An 11,357-nucleotide genomic window follows, 5' to 3' on the forward strand; every position below is an offset into this window, starting at 1 on the left:
CCGCAAGCGGGTCTAAATTCACCTAAACTCGGCCAACCGTCAGCCTGCACCGTCTGACGGCTAAATTTGGCGAACCGGTCGTTTATACGGGACCACCGTATTGCTCTTTCGCCCAGCCATATGAAGTTTCGCTTTAAAAAAATATAACGGCCATACTGTCCCGACATCCCAAATACAACCACTCATTTGGTTTGGATGTGCCCTGACAACCCTCCACCCACTCAACCACACACCCTTGAGCCGTGTGAGAGCTTGCTGCACAGTGGCCAGCTCGCGGATGAGGAGCTTTTTGTGACGCGTGCCCGGGACGCCGCAGCAATGCGTGGACTACCGGACTAGGATGTCCACCCACGTCCGATGGTAGCACTCAATGCGATAATAAAATGCTTTCCACTCCACTCCACTACACTCGGCAGATGCTATCGTTTAACGCAAAACCAATGGAGCCGCAGCATAAGGCTCCTTTGTCGCACGTTCCACCCCCAGTACGCTGGGCGTAGTCATCAATCTCTGCAGCAGTTCCCTCCTTTACTTAATCGGCCGACTCGGGAAGGTTACGAACCACATTTGTTCACCGGCGGCGGCACCGCTTGTGCTCGACACGGAGAGCGGCGACAAACGAGCCTGGCGGGGGAAACTTTAAAATTGTGGGCCGAAGGCGGCTGTCGTCCCGGCAGTGCCCATGGGAGTTCCTATAGGCCTGCCCCCCTAACAGTGCGGCTGTACTCATCAACGCGGGAGCCGCGGTGGAACGTCGGGCCGAGTACGCCGCGGGGCCCTTCGCTGCAGCGCTGTGCTCTCAAGGATTGTTCCACGCCAGGATGCGACTAGCCTGAAAATGTCTCCGTGATCTCGTTGAACCAGGAAAAAAAATCCTCCGTCGCATGCCCCCGCGCGAGGGACACGAGTAAATGCAGAGCATTGGGGTCGTTTACGTGGCGTAGCGTTGGTGGTGGTGGTGGTGGTGGTGGTGGTGGTAGTTGTTGGTGGTAGTTGTTGGTGGTGGTAGCTGGGCTTGAGAGGGAGAGAGAGAGGGATAGAGAGAGAGAGAGAGAGAGAGAGAGAGAGAGAGAGAGAGAGAGAGAGAGAGAGAGAGAGAGAGAGAGACGGATGTAGGTAACGTCAACTTTTTATTTATTGCCATCACTTGCACCCCCACCCGCCCCAATCGGTGGGATATTTATTAAGTGCACTGCACTTCTTAAGCGACCCTGAACCTGCGTCCACCGGCGATGTCCGCGCACGTGGAGATGGGCGCGCTCAGCCTGGCCGCTGACATGGCACATACCCACGTGGGGGATTGGCCACGAATCTCCTCGTCTTCGTTGGCAACGGGGGGAGATGGGCGCGCGCTGCCTGGCCGCTGAAATGGCACATACCCACGTGGGGGATTGGCCAAGAATCGGGCGTGAGAAGGGCTAATGCACCTGCTTAAAGGAGTACTGACACGAAATTTCAAAGCTGAGATCCGCTCTAGCAATCAAGTACAACGACAACACAAATAGGTGTCTGTGAATAAATGCATCTTTCTTTCTTTGTAGTTGTGTGTGTGTGTGTGTGACCTCTCTTTCGCGAACATTACCGAACCGCGCAAATTCAACTCGTGCATTCTCACTTTCACATTCTTCCCCTCTGGGAAATGCGGGGAATTTTTTATGTTTCTCTTCTTCTTCGCTTGCGTTCGGCGTCGGCAGCGCGCCGCCTCGCCGCCTTGTCTTCTGCCTACGTCGACGAAGACGATGGTACGATGTCTTGTACTGGTTCCGCGACGCTGATGTTGGATTGCGTCGCGGTACTAGTTGAAGGTCTTGCTTCCATCGCTTATCAACTGCGACCGCCGACGAACGCAAGAGAAGAGACCGCAGGAGTTGACTGAAGTGGAGCCCGCGCCAACCCGCTTGATAGGGGGTGGTTGTATTGCGGTAACGTTTAGTGTTTTGGGGGGTTGGTGCTATCACGTCTACACCACGCAGCTATCACGCCGCTAGCACGCCGCTGAGTCGCCAACGCCCGCCGCTGACGACGTAAATTGAATGAGTCAAGTATATAAGGCGCGTTCGTAGCCTTTGATTCTGTTTCGTTTTGTAGCGCAGTGGGTAGAGCACCGTGCACCTTGCGTTCCACCCGCAGGGTCGTGGGATCGAAACCAGGCGCCGGTAACTGTTATTTCTTTTTTTTTATAGTGTAGGGGGAGGCCAGCTGCTGCGGACGCCGACTCACGGGTGACATCGTGAGTTATACAAATGCTCTGCATTTAAAAATGCTCCGCGGAGATTCTTGGAGCCCGCTGTGAAGGCCTAAACTTCACGTTACTGCGCCCAAACAATGCAATTTCCGAACGGAGGAGTTAGACGCGGCGAATCACTCGTTAGGAGGGTCTGTTCATTATAGCTAACACAGCGTCCCCTTATGAAAATGAACTTTTCCTTTCTGTTTACTTTGTGTCTCCTGCATGTTGACTGTGTGGCCTTTCTTTTGACTTTTCCTTTGTGTTACCTCTAGGACATAAGCAGGCTGTGTACTTTTTATAGACTGCCGGATAAACAGCCATGATGTTTTGCCTTTATATGTACTATGGTAAAGACAAAGTTTAAATTACTATACAAAGATTTTATTTCGGATGAGAGGTATAAAACTTTAAAAATGACTTGCTTTCTTCTCTTTCTGAGTTCCGCAATGCTATTGCCCATGTGTGTACTTAAGGCAAAATGAAGTCAAAAGACTTTGGCCTGTTTCCCCTGTGTTGCCTCTAGGACAAAGGCTGTAAGATAGAACTTGAATTTGCTGTCTTAATTCTTCTGTGTGCCGTAATGCTGTTGCTTATGTATGTACTGAAGGCAAAATGAAGTCAAAAGACTGACTTATGTCTTTTGTGTTGCCTCTAGGACACTGGGAGGAAGGATAACTATTTGTTGCCTTACATTCTTTTTCTGAAGATTGTGCTTCCTCAAGTAAACATAAAGTCGAGCATGTAAGCCTTAATTATACTCGAAAGGTTAAGTTTTTTGGCTTGGCTAGAGATGGTAAGAAACAATGCCGATGGTTTGTGGAAATTCTGCAGCACTGTATACGTTATTTCGTGCTAGTGAGGTCTGATAAATTCGCAGAATTAATATTACCAACTGGTACGTTTGTATGAAACAGTGGCGTAAGAAGGATACATATTGAACGAGGCTGTTCGAAGTGCCTCGTCCCTCCCATTACGAAAAAAAAGTGGGAGGGAGAAGAATATACAGACCAGAAAAAGTAAAGAGAACACAAAAAGCCGAATAGAAAACGAAGCAATGAAAAGAAAAACAACCTAAAAAGTGGCTTCTGATTGTCCTAGTCTGTGTTTTCCTTCAGGGTCGTTGTAAAATGGCTTATCTTTGCAACTAAATGCTGAAGCGGTGTACTGTTTTTTGGGGCAGAGCTTGCGGTAGAAATATATTGCGACAGAAAAAAAAAGGGACACAGCCAGACGACAGCAACAAGAGCAACAACAATGTCAAAATATAACCTAAGGCAGAAAACTTCAATTAAAACACGGTTAAAAAAAAAACAAAACAAAGGTAACTCTAAGCGGGTTTCGAACCTCCGCCCTTTGAGTCAGTAGGCGAGTACTTAACCACCAAGCCACCAAAACAGTGAAGATCAGGCCGTAAACCTAGGTCTAAATACTTGAGCTCACATAGTCTTGCTGAGCCTCCATTTGAGTGAATTGTTTGCCTGCGTGTATTTGACGCACGGTGCTTTTGTGTGCGTGCGTGCGTGCGTGTGTGTGTGTGTGTGTGTGTGCGCGCGCGCGCGCTCGCGCGTGTGTGTGTGTGTGTGTGCGTATGCGTGTGCGCGCGTGTTTGCGTATGTCTGCGGGGAATAATTTTTTTATCCGGCCGTTCTGTTTGTGAAAAGCCCACAAACCACCACAAACAGTGAATGGTGAATGCTTGGACGCTGAACAAAACACAAAACAGTCAATCTAGATGTAGATGACGATGATAATAACTTCGTTTGTTAATCCATTTTTATTCGCTTTTGAGTAGCAACAACTTACGACAACAAAAGACGTTGCTCGCATCAAGAAAATATACTGTCATTATATATATGTTTGCTATTATCAACTTTAACAAAATACTATAATGGCGTCTGCCTAGTTTGCTTCAGGGGTAATGATGAAGGAAGAAAGTAACTGCTAAAACTCTATGACTGCTAGATAGCCAACTGTAGTAATAAGTCTAGTCTGGGCTAGCATATATGCAGTCCCTGTTCTGTGATGCAGTCAGGCCTCTCAAGCTTGGACGTTCCCTGTCTTCCCTATAGGCGGCGTAAAAATCGACGCCCCACGTGACCAACCTAAAGCGCTGTTTTCGACCATCAAGCCCACCAGACGGCGCAGGCAAAATGTTACTTTTGGTATAGAATACAAAACATTCATTCCGTGACTCAAAGAGCCCACACAGTTCGCTTACAATGTGTTATTTAAAAATACTATTAACAAGTTCCGCATCAAACATCCGTTGAGCAAAAATGTACGCAACTTTTTACGAACAGCCGACTGGTGCACCACCTCGTTTCTGAATTCGCAACCACAAAGCCGCCAATTCAAATTGAAACCGCTGCAACGGCCGACCGTTTCAATGTGCGCGGAGCACCGGTTTCGTGACTGTTATTGCTGTTATGTGCTTTTGCGTCCATCAGTTGTTGAGAGGACTGGCAAAACACGGGAATTGAGTGCTTGTGGAATGACAAATGTGGGAAATTCCGCATCGGAAGGCAGCTGTCGAGGCCAGAATATTAGATTCTTCCAACAGAAGGTGAGTGTTATGCACTCCGCTAGAAAGACGGTGCAAAGGAAACCGTTGTCGCCGTCAATACTTCATTTGTGCCCTTCGTTCGAAATCTTAGCGCAAGTGAACGAGTTGTTATGGCAAAAAAAAAATGTTGTCACGAAAGCGACGTACAATTGCAGCGATCGAAATGAAATGATGTCCTGGCCTCTGTAAACTTGCGGATGTCAATAAAGGATTTGTTCTCACTTGCTGCTCACTGTGGTCTGTGCCAGTCGAGGCCATCTGGTCACCTGGCGTAACATCACTTCACTAGCGCGGCGCAAGTAAACACGCGACCAGCGTGCCAGCCAGCAGGAGCAGCCACGGCCGGACTCGACGCCCCTTTCGCGCGCGGGAGGAGGAGAGTCGAGTCCGGCCGTGGAGCAGCGAGCCGGCGGCCGCCGTGCGAGGGCAGCCATGTTATTAAGGAGCTCAAACGGCCTGTGCAAAAAGCATCCGCCATGTTTACAAAGCCGTGTTTACAGCGCCATCAAGCGGGCGTACTGGGTAGTTCACGACGCCGCCACTACGCTTTTTCTGGCACTACAGGCAAAGCTAGACCTTTGCTTCTCTAAAATCCTCCCTGTTCTGTGATGCAGTCATTGTTATAGGTGCGCAAGAAAAGACGTGGTTTGTTCGTTGTGCGTGGTTTTGGTGGTTTGTTTTCGATTTGCTGGTGTTACGTGAATTACTACGTGCTCCTCCTGCCGTAATATTACGTGTTAGTGCTCTTGTGCCACCTGAAACATCGTGAGTGCTGGCAAAGCGTCTGTGTCATCGCCGTACTGCGCTGCTGTAGCAAACGCACATCGAGGTCGCCATTTGACAAAATACCTGACAAGTTGTGCGTGCCTACGTGAATCAAGAGTCTCTACTGCAAGTTCCAGTCTGTCGACGCGACGTGTGAAAAATGCTGCGTGTTCTGCCGTAAGTGATTGTTTATCGTGGTGCATGTTAAAATTTTATTACGCGTTGCCGCAGTGCTGTTTTGTTAAACGTGTTGAGTATATTCCTTGGTGTTCGGCTCGCCGCGCTTCTTTTATTGTAAATTACCGGCTGCGTCGGCGCGGTCATAATGAGCTTCCAGGAGCGGCGGCCAGTATGCTGTGTGAGTGATCGACCCCCTTGCCATTGCCGGCAACGAAAATATTATGCTGACGGCCCAGCGGCCGCCGCTTGGCTTGGGTGGATTCGACGCTAAAGCTTGTTGCATGAAAAAAAAAAAGAAAACTGCGTTAATGGTTGTAAAACAAAACGCCCACTCCCCGATTTTTTTTTTTTAGGAGGCAGTTGACCCACAGTATATTTTTTTACAGGACGTAGGCAGCTTAGCATTGTTCTAACGGGTAGTTTTCGTTTACGGGTAAAGAAATGCAAGGAGACTGCATTACATTTGTAGTTATAATACGTAAGAGTTGCATATACGTTGAATTTTCAACATTTAAGCATTGCTAGCAACTTTATAAGTAGTACCACCTGCACAAGGTCTTTAGGCAGTGAACATTTGACCAGATAATTGTTTAGACGTCGCAGCTTGAAAACATGCTGTTCCAGCCTGCATTGCTGGTGCAGTCACAGGGCAGCTTTCACTGTTTTAATGCAAGAAATTTTTCCACCTTCCTAAGCTCATCCAGCATCGTCATGATCAGACCGAAATTCTTGTGTGGTGTGACATTATTTGTAACTGGCTTGCATAAATTGTCTTGACCGTAACATGTTGAGCATGGGTTAAACGTGTTGATTCTTACAAATATGCATGTGATGGGGATACAATCACGGTGCGAAAAAAATTAAACAGGGCGTGGGCTTGCCACCGTGCTCCTTCGCCATCCTGTTTTTTCGTTTCGTCAGCATTTCAACTTGCCTACCCCTTGGAGGTATTGGCACGCTGAGACGTTCACCATGTGCCTCAGAGAGAATTTTAATGGCGCCATGAAGACAAAATACAAGTTTGTGTTATTCGAAAGATTTCGTGTGGTATGGTGCCCCCAGCACTTGTCCAAATGCAAACGATGCTTTATTCACTGAGAAATTCATTAATTGAAGCTAAAATTTTGGTTTTCCCGCTAAATCGTGCATTTTCAGGGTCTGCAATGACATCACAGGAACCGACCGCTCTGCAGCCGATTGGGAAACCTTCTTTACCGTTAGTTAACCTAGATGGTGCCACCATACCGTGGCAAGCCGCTTTCTGCTTTTGTTTTGTTTTTACCGTATTTAAACGTGGCTTGTTTTTGTTCAGCGAGAAAATAATGGTTTCGTGAAACATAGTGCTCGCTCCACAAATATGGTCACGTAAGACACCGTTGCTTGTGTCAATCGGCCATTGTTGTCCGAGACAACCCCAAAGCCCCGCAGTCCTGTGCAGCTAAACCAAGCATAGTGCGCGCAGTACCAACAGCAGTACGCATCAGTACTTCTATGCTTACGTGTGCTTTCCTAACCTTTACTGTTGGTCCCACCATTCTTACTACTGTAAAAAGAATGTGCCCTAAATTTAAGCGCAAATAGTTCGTTCGGCAAGCTTATAGCCTCTGCCTAATTCACGTTTGCTGTTGCCGCCCTCCGCTAACTGCAGAGCTGGCGGGTATGACATAGGTTCTGTTGCGGGAAATGAGCTAGTGGGTCGCATGGCCATTTCCTTTGTTCCTAATTTGTAGCTTATTTGAGTGGAGTTTATGTTAAAAATGGTGTCAGCATGATTCTAGCAACGGAATCCTTTGAATGAACCAAACTTGTGTTTTCTCTTTTTCTCTTCGTGGCTCCTTTAAAAGCCGTAACCATGTTTCGCACCCTCTGGACCAGAGAATGTGCTTGCACAGTGGAAATCTGGGGCCACAGATTTCTACCACCTAGGGATATTTAATAGGCTTAGTTTAACATTAATTCAGTGTAAGGATGCTTCTGTTCCTTTAAAGTATGGCTGAAAGCCTTGTAAGGATTGTAATGTATGTACAGTGCTCACGGATTGAAACGCGACACTGCAAGCGCGTGGCCTGCGCTACATGCAGCGCCGCCAGTGGACGCCCGTGGAAGTAGGTGTTGCATTGTGGTATACCACGAGGATGAGAGTGTTTTGACCATAAGCTTGCTGCTTCCGGTTGCCAATAAGCGGGGCAGTGGTTCCCCGCAGCGACAGCGGTGCGCTGTCAGCGACAGCGGCGTCCATGGACGGCGCTGCATGTATTGGCGGCCACACGCTCGCAGTGTTGCGTTTCAATCAGTGAGCACTGTACTTATTTTTTAGCTTGAAAGAACTGAAGGTGCCTTTTTTGCACCTACAAAAAAGAAATTCTGTCATGTCCTGTCAGAGCGAGTATTTCACGGCATTATACCGCATATTTACGGCTTGTTTACTACTTGAACTTCCATTTTTTACAGGGCCAGGTGTTTGACATGGAGGATGTACGTTGTGAGCTACCAGAAGAATTGGCTGCCTCCTGTTTCTATCTATCCTGCACGACCTGTAAGTGGAGTTCATTACGGCTGTGAAATGCATGAAAATCTCGATTTTGAAGGCTGAGAGAACATGAAAACATAGAAAACCATTATGGCATTCTTGTGGTACCTTAGTGATATTAAGACATAAGAACATTGCAGAGATGGGGCAAAAAATAAGGAACCGATGAGGGTGAGAAACGTCCTGGTACCTTTCTTATTTTTTTTGTCGCATCAGGGCTGCGTCCTTGCTCCATGAATTAATTAATAATGACTTTGTCACCCTTGTTCACTGTGGTAGTTGCGTGGTACCCACAGACAGTGTGTGGGGATTTTTCTTTTACTGCCTATTACAGATGAACTAGATGAACTATATATGAACAGATGAACTACAGACTTCTACTCAAAAGTCATATTATGGATTACATTACATGAGTGAAACAATTCCATGCACCCAGAAATAGAATTTAGGTGAATTCACTTCAATGCCCTAGATGCAACTTGTGCCTAGCAGTGAAAAGGGTGTATTGCGTGCCTTTTTGCCACTGTGTTTCATGTAGTGTAATGAGTCTCACTGGCCATCGTAGCCCCCCCCCCCCCCCCCCCCCCGAACAGCTATTTACTCTAGCAAATATAATGATGGTCCTAATTGTAGAAGGGTACCCGCCGCGGTGGCTCAGTGGCTACGGCGTTGCGCTGCTGAGCACGAGGTCGCGGGTTCGATTCCCGGCCGTGGCGGCTGCTTTTCTGATGGAGGCGAAAAGCAAAAACGCCCGTGTGTACGAGATTTCGGCGCACGATAAAGATCCCCAGGTGGTCAAAATTAATCCGGAGCCCTCCACTACGGCGCACCTCATCGCCTGCGTTGCGTCGGCGCGTTAAACCCTACAATCAATCAATTGTAGAAGGGTACTCAGCAATTGAAGAAAGAGCTGTGGGGGGTTCTGGTTTGTGTATCAGACTTTGTTTGGAATATTGTTATGTAGCCACAGATAATGCAGGGTTTTTGTAAAAATATAGATTATCGGAGCAAACTTGTGCTCCGCAGTAAACATAAAAAAACACAAACCTCGAAGGAGTCAGCAAAGGGACGTGCATGGATGAGCGTTGGCGAATTGGTTGGATGAGCGTTGGCGAAGTGAGGAGCTGCAGCGTTTCTTTTGCACTCATTAATTTAGATCGAGAACATTTTCAATAAAAAACAGGAAAAGCTAGGATAGGGATCGCAAAGCAACACCCTTTCCATATCAAACAGGACTGCTGGTGCAGCATACAAAGGAAAAAGGGGAAAAAGACGGTTCCCTTAAAAAAGGATAAGATTGCAGGGTGTGGCTAGGTGCTTGTAACAAAACATTTTGTAAACAAATCAAATGGCGTGGTTGGGGGCAATATTATGATGTTGATAGTAGGAAAAACCTGCATCATTTCCGAACAGTATGAATGCTCTGTGTGCAAACATGCAAAAATGCTTGTGTTTTTAGCATTTGAGTGCACGTTACAGAGTAGTCGGCTCAAGTTACTGCGGTAGCTTTCCTCATTGCTGGTAAGCATAAACCCTGAAATTAAATTTGCTGTATTCGACCGCTTTAACCCTTTCACTGTCACTGATGTCCTGGTTTGTCTTCGAATTTCTCCTCCACGGTGTCACTGACATACCGGTGCGTTTTCTGTTGTGCGTTGAAAAATTCGTGCCATGGTGCAAAGTTGGCGCACCTGCACTGTTTGTGCTATCTGTCAAATTTTTCTAGTAGCTTGTATTTTCACAAAGCACAGAGCGACCACGCCCAGCTTTCGCTGCTTGGGGGTCACTCCGTGCACTGTACATCTGTTGGGATGAGTGACCACGTGGCACGCGTGCAATGATGGGTGCAAGTGTGCTATCCACCACGTTTTCCTAGGGTTGTTTTTTATTTCTGTTCCTGTGTCTGCTACCCATCGAAACAAGGAAATATAAGAAGTGAGGAGCCAACCTAGAGGTTGGTCAGTTCATGGTGATGTACATTTTGCTTTTTGTAAGCAAGCACAGACAAACAAACTAGACAATGCAAGTGCTGTCTCGTAAACGAAATGCACAATAAAACTGCTGCCTTTATAGGTTCCAAAGAACGCGTAGACACAAGCAACTACTCATGATGACGACTGATCAATGCCTGTATGCCTGTCTTAGCATGTTCATGCAATTTTATGTTGCCTTCCCTGCCCCACCCACATATTGCTTTGTTCTCACAGTGCTGCTGCAATAATCTCATCTCAAATGTTCTTGCGAGGCTGTATAAATGCCCGTCATGAGGAGGCCATGAATCTAAACAGTACTTAGTTCTGGGTTGTGTTGCCTATGTAACAGTATGTCATATTTGATGTTCGTAAGCTCATTAGTTAATTTATGTGGTCTAAATTTTGTGGCTAATTTTGCAACCTAGAAGTTGTACCTTCTCTTTCAGGATACTTGGTTCAGTTTTGTATGGGAACACTCCTTTATATTTATAAGCATCACCAGCAAATGTTTGAGACGTGTTTGTTTAAACCCCTTCATATGCGATCAATGCGTTTGTCATTTCAGGTTCAAGCGTGGCAGTGGCTATCCCGTCCTGTGAGGGGTAAAGATGAGGCGACACCTGGTGTGGCAGGCGGCAGCAGCACGTATGGATCCAACCTGAATAAAACAGTCAGGTTTGCAAGAGTCGTGTGATTCATGTGATTTTCGTCAGCTTGCTCTTACAGAAACAGCTGCAGCATGAAACAGTGACTGTGGAGCTGGCTGACATTTTCTACATGCAGCTGGCTGTTGGGCGCTGTTATTTGACAGCATGCAAAGGGCACTCAAAAGGTGGAAGCTTTTTTAAACGAAGCGCTTTTTTAAACGAAGCTTTGCATGGCGCTAGGCGAAGGAACATCTGGTTCACGTGTGCGCAGGAAACTCCTTCCTCCAAACTCAATACGCATGCATGAAAAAGACAACAAAAATTGGTTGGTGATTACGATACTCTCTAATGCGAAATGTGGCCGCAGCTCTTTTGCTGGTTTTATATTGTGGAATATATGTTGAAGCAAACAATTTCAGACAGACGTATTTGTATTGTTTCAGAAAACTTGGAATTAGCAATATGGCTG

The 11,357-nt window shown here is 46.9% G+C and overlaps 1 long non-coding RNA gene across 1 annotated transcript; it reads left to right on the top strand.

The window, feature by feature from the left end:
- The first annotated feature begins 5,411 nt into the window (after positions 1-5,411).
- Positions 5,412-11,017, top strand: LOC144164264 (uncharacterized). Its single transcript, XR_013321122.1, has 3 exons — positions 5,412-5,735; positions 8,190-8,274; positions 10,807-11,017. It is a non-coding gene; the product is annotated as an uncharacterized LOC144164264 (long non-coding RNA).
- The last annotated feature ends 340 nt before the right edge of the window (positions 11,018-11,357 follow it).

Source organism: Haemaphysalis longicornis, unplaced genomic scaffold (genome assembly GCF_048455015.1).
Source record: "Haemaphysalis longicornis isolate Haplotype H1 unplaced genomic scaffold, Haemaphysalis longicornis Haplotype H1 scaffold_13, whole genome shotgun sequence".
Taxonomy (NCBI): domain Eukaryota; kingdom Metazoa; phylum Arthropoda; class Arachnida; order Ixodida; family Ixodidae; genus Haemaphysalis; species Haemaphysalis longicornis.